Raw genomic sequence first — 5,719 nt, forward strand, 5'->3', positions numbered from 1 at the left:
AAGATATTTTTGATGTGGACCATTGCACCCCCTGCATTGGAAGGTGAATTCCCAACCACTGGACCACCAGGGAAGTCCCAAGTTTTATATTTTTAAGTGACTAAATCTGATACAATGAAACAGGTTTACTAAAACAGGTCAAAAGATAATACAGGAGATAAGGTATAAAACTAAAGCACGAGGAATGCTCATCATTTACACCTGATAATGTACACCCAAGGGCTGAGAATCTTGCATCTCCTTCAAATTCAAACTGCACACTTTGTTTTTGTTTTTGTTGCTGTTGTTGTTTAAGGTTTTTAATAAGCTAACCCCAGGAGTCTGGTGGGTCTCCCCTGCACTGGACAGTGCATGCCACCAGTCTGTGTCAACCTGGGACCCAGCATCGCCAGCCATCTCTGCCACATCTGGGCTCCTCCTGCGCTGTCCCTTCTCAGCATGTAGTTAACTTACTTGACAGTGTAGGCAAGGCTGCAAACTCAACGATAACAAACAAGGTCACCAGGGCGCCTTCCAGGACCTTGGTGCAGATTGGCCTGCTTTAGCCCAGCAAGGTTAGGCCCATCCAACCACATGGAAGAGCTGAAGCCCCTTCTGGCCATGGTGTGTGTCCCTGTCTGTCTGGAACCGTGTCTTGGAAGGGGAAAGTCTGGGGTCTGCTGCTGAGTTTGTCTTGTGCATTATGTTTTTAATTTCCTACATGACTTCAGCAATAATTCACAAAAGACTTTGTCTTTTAGTTAAACATTAAACTTTGTGCTGCCGGTTGTCTTTTGCTGAAGTCCCACGTTTCTGTACTGCGCAGACAGGATGGTGGAGATGGACTAGGCTAGGTTGTCTGTGGGGAAATCCATGATGAAAAGACTCGGCTTTGTATTGCAGTTAAATTTTCCACTGGGAGTTGTATAAATACTAGGAGGTTTACAAGAAAATTCTCTGGAAAAAAATTAGTTGTCCATGATAATAGCTACTTTCACAAGGAGTCATCTCAGGACTTTGACGCATATACAGTAGTCCTTTGGTATCTGCCAAGGATTGGTTCCAAAACCCCACAGAATCAGGGGATGCTCAAGTTCCTTATTTAAAACGGGGTAGTGTTTGCATATAACCTATGAACACCCTCCCCTATACTTCAAGTCATCCCTAGATTATTTATAATACCTAATACGATATAAATACTGTGTAAATACTTGTAAATACAATGTAAATACTATGTAAATAGTTGCCCCCATGGTGGCAAATTCAAGTTCTGCTTTTTGGAATTTTCTGGAATTTTTTCCCCAGCATTTTTCATTTGTAGTTGTTTGAATCTGCCATGCATAACCTTATGGATGCAGCTGAACTGTAGTGCCATTCAAGAATATTGGAAAGGAGGAGCTCAGCGCACATGTAAGGTACCAGTCTTTCTAAATTGGAAGATAGTCCTGTTTCAGTCTCTGGGTTGCTGTTGTTGGAGCTCTCTTATTGCTGTACTGCTGTCTTTGCTCATCTCTCTCCATTGCCACTGTGCTCAGGCTGTCAGTGGTAGGGCTTGGAACAGGGCCCCAGCTGGAGAGCCTCACAGTGCTGGGAGCAAGTCCAAAGCACCACTGCAGTGCTGCCACCTCCAGATTCATAGTTTGCAAATGGGTATCCAATGGACCCACTACACTACCAAAGCCAAATTCTTCCCCATTTCACTGTATATCAAATTTTTAATGTCAGATTTCTGGCCACTTTATTGTATTCTTCTTGTCTATTTCTGAGCTAATTGTGTTACAGAACCAAATTTGGTTCTCATGCCTGCACGCAGTAAAGCCAATCTACTGACACTGGGTTGTGCTGAAGGAAAGTGCAGCATTTATTACAGGGTGCCAGTCAAGGAGTCCAGGCAGCTAGTGCTTAAAAGACCAGAATTCCCTGATGGCTTTCAGGGAAAGGTTTTTAACCAGGGTGAGGGAGGGGTTTGTGGGGCACACGATCAGCTTGTGAACATTTTTCTGATTGGTTGGTGGTGAGGTAGTCAGGAACCAACATCATCAACCTTCTGGTTCTAACCAGTCTGGGGTCTTTGTGCTTGTGGTCAGAATACAGTTAACTTCTTCCACCTGGTGGGGGTTTCAGTATCTATAAAACAGCTCAAAGGCTATGGCTCAGAATATTATCTATAGCCCTTGAGGAGGAACTAAAGGCCCTTGACTTTGTATAGTGGCTACACTATTATTATTTTGTCTTGCTTGACTGTTTTCCTTTGCTTCTGCATTTTCTCACTTCTCCAATTAAATTTATTCTTTGGAACTTGAGGAATGCCTAGGGGGCTAAAGTTTTTCTACAAATAAGAGGCAGGCGGAGGACATGAGTTGGGGGGTGGGATCTGTCCTGGGAGGGCCCCATAGGGTCCTGCTTGTTTACAATTGTATTCTGTCATATTTATTATATGTTTATAATTCATCTGTATATCTGAGAACAAAAGTTCCTCAGATTGTTTTAATACTTTTGCAAGATTGCCTAAGCTCTTCTTGACTCTTTTATTTTTCATGTAATTTTAGAAACAGCTAACCAAGTTTTGCTAAGACACCTGTGGGGATTTTTATTGGGGTTGCTTTGAGTCAATATATTAATTGGGAGAGAATTTACATGTCTACAGTATTGTTTTTTCCAAACCTTGAACCTGGAATATCTCTATTTTTGTTGTTCTTAGGGGAGGGCTAATGTTCCTCTTCTGCTAGATTTATTGCTGTGCATCTTATCTTTCTCATTCTCTCGGAAATGTTATCTTTTATTTCCTGATTGCTTTTCCTGATACTTAGAACTTGGTTTTTATAAATTGCATTGCTAAATTCTGTTATTTTGATTTGTCTAATTGTAGTTCATATATATATTAGTTGTAAAAGAAATACACTTTTATTTGTTATTTGTAAAAGAAATACACTTTTATTTATTACCTTCCAAGTCTCCAATTTTTATACCACATTTTTAAAAAATGTCTTTCCTTATTGCACGGGCTGTGACCTCCAGTATGGTAACGACAGATCACAGTATCATTTGTTAAATACCCATAACATGTTCTCAAATGAAAAATCCGTGTAATTATTTTTAATAAGCATTCTCTCATTTTCTTTCTTTCGTAGTGGAGTCACTCAAAATAGCACACTTATTATCCCTTGTTCCTCACTTCTCTGTCATTTTACAACTGAACACATACTGATTTCCTCCATCCTCCTTCTATGACACTGTATATGCCATCCGTCACTCCCTCGAATTGTATAATTCTCACTTCACTCCTCTGTTGTATCTATAATTCTTTTGAGAGTCTTTGTTCATTGCCTTTTGTGAAGCCACACTTTTATAATGCTTATCAAGTTATTAGAGAGGAATTTTAAAATCAGGAAAGTCTTATTTGTGTCTATCAAGAGTAACTTATTTTACCATTTTAAATTCTCTAAGCCTAATTTCTTTATCTTGACATGAGATAATATCTATTTATAATAATTTTGTAGGAAAAAAAATACGTATGAAAGGCCTAGTACATAGCCAGGCACAGGATAAATGAGTGTGTACTTTTTTATTCTTTGAAGTGTCTGCTTCTGTTCTTGTACTCCTTAAAATTAGGTTTTCCTACAGGTGTCATTTAGAGCTTTGTTCTCATTCCAATCACTGATCTTGAGTGATGTGATCTTATTGTCTTTTAAAATTCAGCTTGAGCTTTACCTCCTTCAGTCTTCCCGACCAAATCTAACATATTTTCTTTGTGTTCTGATGATATTCTTACATATCACTTGCTGTACTCTAATAACGAACACTTCCTATTATCTCTAGCTTGAATGTTACTTTGTTTTTTGAAGGAAATTTGTGTTTCATTTCTTTATCTGAGAATTTGGGGACTTGAGGTTTCATGAAGCCATTCAGCTTTTCATTTGTAGATAAATTTTTCAGACTATTACCTATGTATATGGCTTCTTAAATTCATTACAAGATGTTCACTATTATTATTTACTTTTAAGTATATTATGAAATACATAAATTATCCAGAAAAGTATAAAGGTAGAATAGTGTACACACAGATTATGGGATTCTCATTTATGTATATTTCCTATCCATTCTTCTCCATTTCTAACAAGAATTCTTCCAAACTTGCCTTTTCAAGCAATGCTACATGGAATCTTTGTTTCCTTATGACACTCTTGATGAGTGTAGAGAACGAACACTAAATCTTACCGTATATTAAAGAAATGGTCTCTTAAATAAATAGAAAATTTACAATCCCACCAGCAGTTTATTATTACTTCTTTTCTGTTTTCCCACATCCTAGCCAATGCATGGGATTTTGAGATTGTCTAATATTTACTAACTTAATAGAATAAAATATTTTCAGGATTATAGATAAATTAATATGTTCATTAGCCTTTGGTTTCCTCTTATGTTGATTATCGTTTTTGATATTGGTTTTTTGTTGTTTTTTGTCTACTGGCATGTTTGTCTTTTGGGGGCAGGGAAGTACATAGTTATTGTTTTTTAATTTTGTAGTTAAATTAGCCATTTTTTGTCCGATATGTGACTATCTTTCCCAGTTCTTTTTTTTTTTTTTTTTTTTTTTTTTATTTATTTATTTATTTATTTATTATTATTTTTGTCTGTATTGGGTCTTCGGTTCGTGCGAGGGCTTTCTCCAGTTGCGGCAAGCGGGGGCCACTCTTCATCGCGGTGCGGGGACCGCTCTTCATCGCGGTGCGCGGGCCTTTCTCTATCGCGGCCCCTCCCGTTGCGGGGCACAGGCTCCAGACGCGCAGGCTCAGCAATTGTGGCTCACGGGCCCAGCTGCTCCGCGGCATGTGGGATCTTCCCAGACCAGGGCTCGAACCCGTGTCCCCTGCATTAGCAGGCAGATTCTCAACCACTGCGCCACCAGGGAAGCCCCCCAGTTCTTTTTAACAGTTATAGATTACTCATTATGCTTTTGACATCACAGAGACTTTAAAATTTTGAGTCAAAATTTTATATGCAATGAGATTTAGCAAATTTCTCCATTAACTTGAGAAAACTTTTTGTAGCTTCATATAATATATTGATTTGCTTGTCAGGTTCAATGATACTTTTTCTTGTTTTTTTTGTATATATTAATTCTTTGCTATTGCTGATTTGTTTGAATGCTATTACTTTCATATTTTGATACTTTCATATTTTGATACTTACTCTGCTAAGTACATCTTAGCTATGGAGGAGTTAATATTTATTTTCTTAGATTTTTAGCATCATTATGTGATTTTTAAGAAAGTTACATTTTTTTCATTTTCCGCTTTTTTCTCTCAACTTTTTGGTTATATTTCTTTGGCTAGGACTTCCAGTACCCTACTGATTATGAGCTATATAAGTGAGCAAGCTGGCATTTTGCTTATAGTAAAGAAAATGACTATGTTCTTCCCTCTCAAGTATGATATTGCTTTGATTTCTTGGCAGAGTGGTTTATCAAGTTGCTAGGATTTATCATAATTGTTATTTTTATTAGATACATTTTCAGGATCTACTGAGAGTTTTTCTTTTTGTCTTTAATCGGTTAATGTGGTGATTTATAGTGATAATTTTTTTTAAAAACCAACCCATTCTTGCATTCCTAGGGCAAATTATACTAGGTAATGAGTTTAACAGCTTTCAATTTTTACTCTTTGTCCAAATTTGTATAATATGTGGGATTATCACTATTCCAGATATTTTTCTAAAATTATACTTTAATAATACGTGA

The 5,719-nt window shown here is 37.4% G+C and overlaps 1 pseudogene; it reads right to left on the reverse strand.

The window, feature by feature from the left end:
• Nucleotides 1-433: 433 nt before the first annotated feature.
• On the reverse strand, nucleotides 434-987 carry LOC114237687 (ubiquitin-conjugating enzyme E2 J2-like; annotated as a pseudogene).
• Between the last annotated feature and the right edge of the window lie 4,732 nt (nucleotides 988-5,719).

This window comes from Balaenoptera acutorostrata, chromosome 4 (genome assembly GCF_949987535.1).
Source record: "Balaenoptera acutorostrata chromosome 4, mBalAcu1.1, whole genome shotgun sequence".
Taxonomy (NCBI): Eukaryota; Metazoa; Chordata; class Mammalia; order Artiodactyla; family Balaenopteridae; genus Balaenoptera; species Balaenoptera acutorostrata.